At 45.6% G+C, this 13,112-nt stretch overlaps 1 pseudogene; it reads left to right on the forward strand.

Moving 5' to 3' along the window:
- Window positions 1,193-1,441, forward strand: LOC100397939 (cytochrome c oxidase associated subunit FA4 pseudogene; annotated as a pseudogene).

Here is a 13,112-nt window from a genome sequence, read left to right on the forward strand (position 1 = left end):
TATTTGGGGCTCTTGTGAAAATTGAGGTAAAAATGGTGGTGAATGTAGACAGGAGCATCCCCAGAATTCACAGTCCTGCATTGGCTACATGACCCTTCTATCTCCGAGTTAAGACCATTAACAATTTTGTGAAGCTCTGGGTGGAGTTTCTGCCAGGGTCGTCTTCCTCCACCCTCTGTAAAAACAATAAATTCCCCACATCTCTCATACCAGTCAGAATGGCTGTTATTAAGAAGTCAAAAAACAACAGATGCTGGTGAGGTTATAGAGAAAAAGGAAAGATTTTACACTGTTGGTAGGAGTGTAAATTAGTTCAACCATTGTGAAAAACAGTGTGGTAATTCCTCAAAGACCTAGAGGCAGAAATATTATTTGACCCAGCAATCCCACTACTGAGTATATACCCAAAAGGATATAAATCATTCTGTTATAAAGATACATGCATTCATATGTTCATTGCAGTACTGTTCACTGTTCTTCCTACATGGGTAGGAAGACTCAATGTTGTCAAGATATCCGTTCTTCCCAACTTGATCTGTAGATCAAAGCAATCTCAATCAAAATCCCAGAAGTTATTTTGTAGATCTAAACAAATTGATTCTAAAGTGTATACAGAGAGGGGGAAAGTCCCAGAATAGCTAAGATAATAATGAAGAAGAATAGAGTTGGAAAACTGACACTACCCGACTTTGAGACTTATAAAGCTACAGTAATTAAGGTAGTGTCATATTTGTGAAAGGATAGACAAATAGATCAATAAAACAGAATGGAGAGGCCAGAAATAGGCCCCCATAAATATAGTCAACTGATCTTTGACAAGGAATTAAAGGGAATACAATGGAGCAAAGATAATTTTTTCAACAAATGGTGCAGGAACAACTGGACATTCACATGCAAAAAATTAATCTAGACACATACCTTACACTCTTCACAAAAACTAGCTCAAAATGCATCATAGACCTAAATATAAAACACAAGCTAGATATAAACTCTGAGAGGATAACAGAAGAAAACATTGGATATGGTTATTACTTTTCCAGCACAATACCCAAAGGCTGGAAATTTATGAAATAAATAACTGACACTAGGTGACTTTGGAAGTCCGCACAGTGTCAGTGCAGATACTACTTAGTCCGGGGCCTGGTGGCTGGGCTCATTTTCTTCTTTCCAATCTGAGGTCTCCGCCACAAACATGCTCCGCCACATCTTAGGTCAGGCCAAGAAGCATCCGAGCTTGATCCCCCTGTTTGTATTTATTGGAGCTGGAGGTGGTGGAGGAGCCCTGTATCTCTTGCGTTTGGCATTGTTCAATCCAGATGTTTGTTGGGACAAAAAGAATAACCCAGAGCCCTGGAACAAACTGGGTCCCAATGATCAATACAAGTTCTACTCAGTGAATGTGGATTACAGCAAACTGAAGAAAGAACGTCCAGATTTCTAAATGGAATGTAAAGCTGCTTTAAAATGAAGGTCTTCCAGAAGCCATCCGCACAATTTTCCACTGAACCAGGAAATATTTCTTCTCTAAATGCATGAAATCATGTTAATGTAATCTATTGGTGATTACACTGATTAATAAATAACTGAAACTTGAAAAAAAAAAATAAATAAATAAATAAATAACTGACAATCTAGACTTCATTAAAATTAAAAATTTCTGTGAAAGACAATGTCAAAAGAATGAGAAGATGAGCATGAGCATAGACTGGGGGGAGGAAAATATTTGCAAAAGACACATCTGATGAAGGACTGTTATCCAATATATGCATAAGAACTCTTAAAACTTAACAATAAAATAAAACAATGCATTTTAAAAATGGACCAAAAATCTTTTTTTTCTTTTTTTTGAGATGGAGTTTTGTTCTTGTTGTCCAGGCTGGAGTGCAATGGTGTGATCTCAGCTCACTGCAACCTCCACCTCCCAGATTCAAGCCATTCTCCTGCCTCAGCTTCTTGAGTAGCTGAGATTACAGGCATGTGCTACCATGCCTGGCTAATTTTGTATTTTTAGTAGAGATGTAGTTTCTCCATTTTTGTCAGGCTGGTCTCAAACTCCCGACCTCAGATGATTCACCCACCTCAGCCTCCCTAAGTGCTAGGATTACAGGTGTGAGCCACCTCGCCCAGCCTGAAAATGGGCCAACAATTTAACAGACACCTCACCAAAGAAGATATACAGATGGCATATAAGCATATGAAAAGATGCTCCAAATCATATGTCATCAGAGAAATGCAAATTTAAGTGACTATTAGATACTACTACACATTTATTAGAATGGCCAAAATCCAGACAACAAATAGGATGTGGAGCAACAGGAACTCTCTCATTCATTGCTGGTAGGAATGCAAAATTGCTGGTACAGCCACTCTGGAGAACAGTTTGGCATTTTCTTACAAAACTGAACATACTCTTACCATGTGATCCAGCAATCACAGTCCTTGGTATTTTCACAAACGAGTTGAAAACTTATGTCCACACAACAGCCTGCACACAGCAGGTTTATTCATAATTGCCAAAACTTGGAAGCAATCAAGATGTCCTTCAGTAGGTAAATAAATGAGTATACTGTGGTACATCCAAACAATGGAATATTATTCACTGCCGAAAGGAAATAAGCTATCAGGCCGGGCGTGGTGGCTCACGCCTATGATCCCAATACTTTGGGAAGCTGAGGTGGGAGGATTGCTTGAACCCCAGGAGTTTGAGACCAACCTGGGCAACATAGACCTCATCTCTACCAAAAAAAAATATATATATATATTTTGTGTATATATATACACACACACACACACACACACACACACAAATTAGTCAGGTGTGGTTGTTTGCCTGTAGTTCCAGCTACTTAGGAGGTAGAAATGGGAGGTTCAGTTGAGCCTGGGAGATTAAGGCTGCAGTGAGCTTTGAAGGGAACCCTGAGATGGACTTTTTTTTTTTTTTTTTTTTTTTTGAGGCAGAGTCTCACTCTGCCACCCAGGCTGGTGTCCAGTGGTACAATCTTGGCTAACTGCAACCTCCACCTCCCAGATTTAAGCAGTTCTCCTGCCTCAGCCTACTGAGTAGCTGGGATTACAGGTGCGAGCTACCATGCCCGGCTAATTTTTTAATTTATTTTTAGTAGAGACAGGGTTTCACTGTGTTGGCCAGGCTGGTCTGGAACTCCTACCTCAAGTAATCCACTTACCTCAGCCTCCCAAGTACTGGGATTACAGGCGTGAGCCACCACACCCAGCCGAGATGGACATCTTTAAATGAATATTTTTATGTGTAAACATTTTAAATTAATCTTAAATGCCAGATGGAAACTGTTCTAATTCCTGAAAGTGGCTGAGTCTATGGCACCCATTATTAAGCTAACCAGAGGGAAAAAGGAATTTAGCATGGTGTCACTGAGGGTGGCTAGTGAAAATCACTAAAAATGCTTACATTTATGTAGAATGAGACACCTCAATAAACCTGTTACAAGTGCATTTCCTTCCAGTCTTTTCTCCGTGCATCTTTTTGTTTGATTGATTGAGACGGGAGTCTCACTCTGTCACCCAGGCTGGAGTGCAATGGCATAATCTAAGTTTGCAACAACCTCCACCTCCCAGGCTCCTGAGTAGCTGGGACTACAGGTGCAGTGTTGCCCAGGCTGGTCTCGAACTCCCGGACTCAAGTGATCCTCCCACCCTGACCTCCCAAAGTACTGGGATTCTGTAATCCCAGATGTGAACCACTGCGCCTGGCCTTTCATGCCTCTTCTTAAACATTGTTCAGGTCTTACCACCTAGGCAATTTTGTTCTTTTAAAACCTGCTGTTTTCTCATAATCACTCTTTTTTTTTTGAGATGGAGTTTCACTCTCGTTACCCAGGCTGGAGTGCAATGGCGCAATCTCAGCTCACTGCAACCTCCACCTCCTGGGTTCAGGCAATTCTCTTGCCTCAGCCTCCTGAGTAGCTGGGATTATAGGCACGCGCCACCATGCCCAGCTAACTTTTTGTATTTTTAGTAGAGACAGGGTTTCACCATGTTGACCAGGATGGTCTTGATCTCTTGACCTTGTGATCCACCCATCTCAGCCTCCCAAAGTGCTGGAATTACAGGCTTGAGCCACCGCGCCCAGCCAGCTCATAATCACTTATTACTTAATTTTTGAGGTAGGATCTCACTCTTTCACCCAGGCTGGAGTGCAGTGGCATGATCACAGCTGACTGCAGCTTTAACCTCCTGGGCTCAAGCAATCCTCCCACCTCAGCCTTCCAAGTAGCTGGGATTACAGTTGCATGCCACCACACCTGGCTAATTTTTTGTTTATTTTTTGTAGAGATGAGGTCTATGTTGTCTAGGCTGAGCCTCATTTCTTATCTATGGAGTAGAGATGACTGTACCCATCACAGTCATAAGGATTAGAAATGTGGTCAATAAATGGTAGTTGTTAATATTATAATGAGAAGCTATTTAAAAAGCTGGCTGCAGAATTCCTCTTAGGAAATTGTCTTTTTTCAGGAAATAGCTCGGTAATCTGTTTGGACATGAAAAGAAAGGTGAATTCCTGTTCCTCCTTATCCCCACTCCACATAGTTCAGAATTAGAAAAAGAGACATTTCAACTGGGCGGGGCACAGTGGCCCACACCTGTAATCCCAGCACTTTGGGAGGCCAAAGTGGGCAGATCACTTGAGCTCAGGAGTTCAAGACCAGCCTGGCCAACATGGCGAAACCCTGTCTCTACCAAAAATTACAGAAATTAGCTAGGTGTGACGGTGCACACCTGTGGTTATCCCATTTATTTGGGGGGCTGAGGCAGGAGGATCACTTGAGCCCAGGACATTGAGGCTGCAGTTACTCCAGCCTGGGTAACAAAGTGAGACCCTGTCTTAAAAAAAAGAAAGAAAGAAAAAGATCTAAGTATTCTACTTGGATAACTGTGGTAAAGAAAAGAAAAAGAAAAAGATCTAAGTACTCTGCAAAATATTATGAGAATTTTATGTCTCTGGGGAGGGGACAGGGGTAAGCAAAGGATGAAGAAATTGAGGGGGCCCAGGAAGTAGGGCAGATGACTGGGGAGATTGAGAATGACCAGCCACCTGAGGGCACTGAGGAACAGCCTCACGAGGGAAATGTTCCCTGTGGCAGATATGATGAAAGGACTGGGACAGTGTGTCTTATGTCTGGCTATAACAGCCTCTGTTGTCCCCAAATCAGGGTGAACATCAGAGCACCTACTGATTTTGAAAAAAAGTGAAGGAAAAGCCCTAGGTTCCATGTCTGCGCTGATGCCAGTGGAGAGAAGGACCATTTAAAAATTTTTTTTTTAGAAACAGTGTCTTGCTGGATAGCCCAGGCTGGACTCAAACTTCTGGGCTTAAGCCATCCTCCTGCCTCAGCCTCCTGAGTATCTACAGGCATGTGCCAGTGCACCTGGCTTGAGAAGGGACTTTTTTTTTTTTTTTGAGATAGAGTCTCACTCTATTGCCCAGCCTGGAGTGCCATGGCACGATCCCAGCTCACTGCAACCTCTGCCTCCCAGGTTCAAGTGATTCTCCTGCCCCAGCCCCTGAGTAGCTGGGATTACAGGCATGTGCCACCACACCTGGCTAATTTTGTATTTTTAGTAGAGATGGGTTTCACCATGTTAGCCAGGCTGGTCTTGAACTCCTAACCTCAGGTGATCCACCCACCTCAGCCTCCCAAAGTGCTGAGATTGCAGGCATGAGCCACCGCACCCAGCCAAGAAAAGGGACCATTTTTAGGTGACAAAGGGAATTCCATTAAAGTTAGAAATCAAAGAAAAGGAGCCCTTCAGACTCCTTAGAGATACCTCCCACCCTTTATGAAATGGGACCAAAGCCATTCTAACTTCAGTATTAATGAGAAGGATGATCCCATACAGCAGGAGGTGTGGAGGGCAGATGCTCAGGCTGACGTTAAACAACAGTCCAAGGAAATGTGAAAGCCCAGGGAATGTGGCTTCCACAGGCATGGCCTATTGGGATTCTCAGGTGCCTCTAGTTTGTTTGCACAGTTGAAAGTATTTTATCTTTCTTTCTTTTTTTTTTTTTTTGAGACGGAGTTTCGCTCTTGTTACCCAGGATGGAGTGCAATGGCGCGATCTCGGCTCACCGCAACCTCCGCGTCCTGGGTTCAGGCAATTCTCCGGCCTCAGCCTCCTGAGTAGCTGGGATTACAGGCACTCACCACTATGCCCAGCTAATTTTTTATATCTTTAGTAGAGACGGGGTTTCACCATGTTGACCGGGATGGTCTCGATCTCTTGACCTCGTGATCCACCCGCCTCGGCCTCCCAAAGTGCTGGGATTACAGGCTTGAGCCACCGCGTCCGGCCGAGTTGAAAGTATTTTAAAATGTTCTCAGGACCTGGAGTGGGGTGAGCCCTGGGAAGCGGCCCCATGTAATGGGGATGTCCATCTCTCCTGAATTTCCACCCAATAATGCCAGTTGGCCTTTCCTTCTGAGCTCTGGCCCTGGGCTTGCAAGAGGGTTGTGGGGTATGGGGCTGTGTTATTGGGAAAGGCAGCCTCGAGTGAGGACAGGTATCATCATTTTATCTTGTGTTCATCCTGGTATCCAGCCTCAGTATGCTTCCCACCAAACTGGCCTCCACTTTGGAACATGGTCTGTCCTGCCCATGGGGCTCTTCACAGTCTGATGGCTGGCCAGCATTTTCCAGCAGCTTCTACACAGTCTGAAAAGGCCCTTTGTCTTCCTTGGTGACATGAAGGGGCTTGTCACTTCAAATGTCAGCTGGCGTTTGGACTTCAAGGGCAAGTTTACCCATGTCCTCCTGTGAGCACCCTGCCCCCCTCCCTACATGTCCCAGTCCTAGTATGGGTCCTCTAATGCCACCTGACCAGCATCTTAGACCAGGTGGGCATCTCATCTTTCTCCACAGCACCAGAGCATTTATTTTCCTTCACTTTACATGTCTCATTCTGTCTTGTGTTATAGACATTTATTTATATGTATGTCCCACATCCTGTGCTACTCTACTATATGCTGAAGCTCCTTGAGAACAGGAATTAAGTCTCTCTTAGCACATGGTAGCCACTCAGAATATCTGTTGAAAAATAGTGGCTGCCAAGTGCCAGGCACTATTCTAGGTATTGGGAATACAGAGATGAATTATCTTTGCCCAACCTCCATTAGCAAAGAAGTCTGGTCTCATATGGCGAGATAGATCCCTAAAAAGATGATGCAAAGTGGAAATATGTGCAGAACAGGGAGGTGGCACAGAGGACCACATCCATTATGATGGAGTCCTAGGCTCCCTGGTCAGACAGTTCCAAATTCAAGTCTTGGCTTTGCCACTTCACAGCCGTGCGACATTGCGAGTTCCTTCTCTGGGTCTCCATGAGAATAAAATAGTACCTACTGCATAGGGTTGTTAATGTATGTAAGACCCCTGTCATGGTGCTTGGCACATGGTAGTGATGTAATACACATAGGCTGTCTTGTGGAGTGGGCAGGAAAAACTTTGCAGGCAAGGGGCAATCTGAACTGAGCTTCTGAAAAAGAGTTCCTTAGACAAGAGATAAGTATTTTAGAGGCAGAGGAAACTTCACAAATAAACTATAGTTTATCATCATCCAAAGAAAAGCTTTGAAAAATGAAACAGAAGCCCCACAGCTCATGGAGTTTGTGTTCCTTAACATGGACTCCAAATCATTCAGCAGCTTCAGGGCACAGATTTGGACTTGGAAGGAGGGAGGGAGATGTTAATATTCTCAAAGTCCCTCTTCATTGCTGCCACAGGCTCTGACCTCTGCCTGGTATGGACTGGCCATGGGGAAGGGTGCCAGATTTTGGAGAGCAGAAGACTTCCCTGAAGGAAAAATAAGTTACTTTGCTGGTGTTCCATTCACAGCAATACAAAGAAGCTTTATTTCAGAGGCTCCTACCTCTGCACTGCCCTGTCCTCAAAGGAAACTTGTTTTATTAGGATGGATTAATCTCTTAGATAAATATTTGGTATTTCCTTTCACAGCAGTTTAGCAAGAGATGCGGATCTAGACATTAATCATTCTGCCCTCCTCCTACCTTCCCCCAGTGAAAATAATTTCACACCGTTTACTAATCACCCTCCACTCTTGGAGAGGTGCAGAGGCGAGTAGGCAGCCTTGGGAGAGAGACTGAGAGGTGGGATTTGTAAGTAGTAGAATTCTGGAGATAAATGCTGCCAGGTGCTCAGCAGCCAGGCACGATTATGTAAACTGGAGGGAATCCTGACAGCCTGCCTCCTCCAACAAACGGAAGGGATTTGTGAGACGCTAATGATACTTCTGGGTAGGTTTTAGGTACCTTTAGGGTGAGTGCTAACCATTGTTACTCAAGGTGGGAGAGGGCGTGACTATGTAACTTCCTCCTTCAAGAGGCACTCAAAAGAACTGTGAGCCATAATCCAAGCACTTTGGGAGGCTGAGGCGGGTGGATCACTTGAGGCCAAGAGTTTGAGACCAGCCTGACCAACATGGTGAAACACCATCTCTACAAAAAAATACAAAAAGAAATTAGCCAGGCATGGTGGTGCGTGCCTATAATCCCAGCTACTTGGGAGGCTGGGGCAGGAGAATTGCTTGAACCCAGGAGGTGGAGGTGAGCTGAGATTGCACTGCTGTACTCTAGCCTGGTTGACAGAGTGTCTTTGTCTCAAAAAAAAAAAAAAAATGTGGGCCAGGTGGCACAGTGGCGCACACCTGTAATCTCAGCACTTTGAGGGGCTGAGGGGGCACATCACTTGAAGTCAGGAGTTTGAGACCAGCTTGGCCAACATGGTGAAACCCCATTTCTACAAAAAATACAAAAATTAGCCAGGCATGGTGGTGCATGCCTATAATCCAAGCTACCTGGGAGGCTGAGGCAGGAGAATCACTTGAACCCATGAGGCGGAGGTTGCAGTAAGCTGAGATCGTGCCCTGCACTCTGGCCTGGGTGATAGAGTGAGACTGTCTCAACAACAACAAAAAGAACTGTGAAATTCAGAATTTATTGCCCAAACTGGCAGCCCCCACTTGTCTCTGGTACCTCAGAGAACAAGCTTTTCAGGAAAGCCAGAAAACAGAGGCAGATAGTAACAGGATTCAGTCACTGGCTTCATTTGCCACTTCCTCTATTCCGTCCTTCTGCCTGCTTCCTGCTACCCTCTTCTGTTCCTCCTCTTCTGTCCCTACCCACAAAAGACACATGAATGAAAATAAAATGACCAGAAAACACAGTAGAAAATGCATTGAGCTGACAGTTCTTGTTCTGCACACATTGGACCCTTCTTGGTGTGGGCTTTGGAGTTCCTTAGAGCAACCTTGGTCAAGGTATGTGACACTGCACTCTGGGTGGATCGATGGATTGATCAGCTGACCAAGAAATTACAAGCCCTGAGTGTCAGATTGATTTAACTTATGAACCACGAGCCTGCAGGAGGATGGGACCTGAATCAGAGTGAAATCCAACATCCAAAACCAGGAGAGGGCCTAGAGAAGCCAGAAGAGAAGCTGGTCATGTGAAATTACCCGATAGCTTGTGGGCCAAATCCAGCCCTCCAATGTTTGTACAGTCAAGCTAAGAGTGGTTTTATATTTGTAAATCGTTGAAAAAAAAAAAAAGAATATTTAGTAACATGTAAAAATTACATGTCCCTCCATGAAGTTTTATCACAATGTAACCATGCCCATTAGTTGCTGTATTGTCTGTGATTGGCTGCTCTTCCACTGCCTCCACAGAGTTGAGTAGCTGTTACAGACAAAAGTGTTGACCCTCTGGCCCTTTACAGAAGAAGTTTGCTAACCCTTGCTCTTGTTCACTCTTTCCTTAAGAATGAGGATGTGGTCGGGTCAAAGAGACAACACAGGTAAATAAAAGGGAACTTATTGAGCGTTTCCCAATGTGCTTCAACAGGTGGCAGCTCATTTAGTCCTCATAGCAGCCCTGTGGATGAGAAACAGAGACACACCTGCTAAAGGTTACCCAGTTAGTGGTGGCACCAGCCAGTATGGTGGCTCACACCTGTAATCCCAGTACTTTGGGAGGCTGAGGCGGGTGGATCACCTGAGGTCAGGAGTTCAACAGACCAGCCTGGCCAACATGGCAAAACCCTGTCTCTACTAAAAATACAAAAAATTAGCCAGGCGTGGTGGCAGGCACATGTAATCCCAGCTGCTCAGGAGGCTAAGGCAGGAGAATCGCTTTAACCTGGGAGGTGGAGTTTGCAGTGAGCTGAGATCGTGTCATGGCACTCCAGCCTGGGCAACAGAGCGAGACTGTCTCAAAAAAACAAAACAAAAAACGTAGTGGCACAAGTATCTGCACCAGATATCACAATGAACCAGAACAGTGATAACAATCCAGAGAAGGGGCTGATACAGTGCTGCAGAAAGTCAGAGGAGAGTGGTGGCAGCTAAGGAAGACTGAAACGTATGCTGGAGCTGTGGAGGAAGAGCCTTCCAGGTGGAAGACGCCCAGTGGGTAAAGGAACGGGCTGAGAACAAAATGGAAAGAGACTGGTTGGAAAGGACACTTGGGGCCAAGCCATGGCAGTTCCTAGTGCAGGGTGGCAAGAAAGAAACAGGACTCTGGGCCTAGACTGCCAGGCTCAGAGCATCATTGTACTGCTGACAGCTGTGTTAGGCACAGGGGCTAAGAACTGCTCAATTGTAAAAGCAGTTCATACCTCTTTGGGCGAATGTGAGGGCAAACTGAATTAATATGTCAAATGTGTTTAGAAAGGTGCCTGCTGTGAAGAGTTGGTTTTGGGGGTCCCCCAAGGCTACTAAAGGAGAAGGGCAGAAAGAAGGAACAGAGTGGGCCAGAGGAAGTTTATCCCACTCTCACAGAGCCTGGCTTTCTACCCAACACCTGATGCACATTGTTCATCCTAACTGTGACCATGTAAGGGTGAGACTCAGCCAGGCCTGTCATCCCCTTTACAGCTAAGGAAGCCCAGCTTTGGAGAACTGGCTGAATTGTAAAAAGTTTCTCAGAAAGTACATCTTGAGCCTGGCCACAACCTACCAGGCCCCCAGGTCCCACCTGCTCTTGGCTGTTAGTGGTCAATATTTGCTGGGATCCCTTGGTGCCACGCACTCTCCCTCACCTCCACAAGGCAGGGATAGGTAATCACACAAAGGGAGATGGGCACAGTGCTCCAGTCTTGGCCTGTTCTTGGCTTAGGCTCTTAGCCAGGGACTGGACTGATTCCATAGTGTGGCACCTCTACCAGGTTCAAGTCCACCTTCACTTCAGTGGGGCCCAAGGTTGCTGAGAGTGGGTGCATGAATGAAGAGCGTGCTCACTTACACAGGATATCTGGGCCCTTCCTCTGGCACTTACTCTGACCCTCAGTGCCTTTTTTCTCCTGAACTATATAGGCCCTTATCCTGGGGACCTGGCAAGAGTCTCCTCTGTGCCAAGCATAGTACCAGGTATTTACATGTGCATAAAGAAACTATCACTGGGAGCTTAAGAATAAAGGCTGAGGATAAGGCAGACCTGAGTTTGAATCCTGACTCTTAAGACTTACTATGTGACCCAGGGGAGTTCCTCCATCGCTGTCACCCTATTTCCTCATCTGCAAGAGGGGGATGATAATAGAATAATGGAACTAGCCTTACAGGTTGTGCAGAGGATTTAGCTCATGATGATGGTCTCTTTTGGTTTTCACAAAAGACCTCATGAGGAAACAGGCTCAGAGATTTAGGGATTTCTCCAAGGTTGGCAGGGAGCAGATGGTGAAGCTGAACAGCCAAAGCTCAGATTCTACTTTTTTGTTGTTTGTTGTTTTGATTTTTTTAGAGTTAGGGTCTCACTCTCTTACCCAGGCTAGAATGCAGTGGTGCAATCATGGCTCATTGTGACCTTGAACACCTGGGCTCAAGTGATCCTCTTGCCCCTGTCTCCTGAGTAGCTAGGACTACAAGTGTGCACTACCATGTCCAGCTGTTTTTCATTTTTTGTAGAGATGGGGTCTCACTATGTGGCCCAAGCTGGTCTCCAACCCCTGGCCTGAAGCAATCCGCCTGCCTTGGCCTCCCAAAGCTCAGGCTGCCAGGTGAACAGTGCTTTGGAATACGCAACAGCCTGCTTGCTCTGTTGTTCCATTCCTATGTGACAGATACTCCTTTCTAATGCCTATGGTCCCTGCCTGTCCATGGACATGTTCACAGGTCTCCAGGGAGCAGAACTAAAATGAGTTCAAGAACTCAGGCCAGCCCAGTCAAGTCCATGGTTCAAGCCAGGTTCTCTCCTTTTTTTTTGAGACGGAGTTTTGCTCTGGTTACCCAGGCTGGAGTGCAATGGCGCGATCTCGACTCACCGCAACCGCCGCCTCCTGGGTTCAGGCAATTCTCCTGCCTCAGCCTCCCTAGTAGCTGGGATTACAGGCACGCGCCACCAGGTTCAGCTAATTTTTTGTATTTTTAGTAGAGACAGGGTTTCGCCATGTTGACCAGGATGGTCTTGATCTCTTGAACTCGTGATCCACCTGCCTCGGCCTCCCAAAGTGCTGGGATTACAGGCGTGAGCCACCGCGCCCAGTCTCAGGTTCTCTACTTTTAATACTCGGTGGATGTGACCAGGTTCTGTGGTGGTCACAAAGCCCTATGTCCACAGGGTCTCCACATTCTAGGGTTACCCTTTCCTTCAATACATCAAATGGCCTAAAGCCTCAATTCCACACAGTCCACAAAGCCCAGCAGCTTACTAAAGATTTTGTGTAAATGGCTTAGAGTTGTTTTTTTTTTTTTTTTAATTCAGCTGAGAGTCTTTACCTTTACACCAGAACAATGTAATTCTAGGCAGGGTGCAGTGGCTCACACATGTAATCCCAACACTTTGGGAGGCCGAGGCAGGCAGACCACCTGAAGTCAGGAGTTTGAGACCAGCCTGGCCAATGTGGTACAACCCCATCTCTACTAAAAACAAAAATTAGTCTGGGAGTGGTGGCTCACACCTGTAATACCAACACTTTGGGAGGCTGAGGTGGGCGGATCACTTGAGGTTAGGAAATTGAGACCATCCTGGCTAACACAGTGAAACCCCATCTCTACTAAAAATACAAAAAATTAGCTGGGCAGGGTGGCATGCACCTATGGTCCCATGTACTCGGGAGGCTGAGGCAGG

Source organism: Callithrix jacchus, chromosome 1 (genome assembly GCF_049354715.1).
Source record: "Callithrix jacchus isolate 240 chromosome 1, calJac240_pri, whole genome shotgun sequence".
Taxonomy (NCBI): domain Eukaryota; kingdom Metazoa; phylum Chordata; class Mammalia; order Primates; family Cebidae; genus Callithrix; species Callithrix jacchus.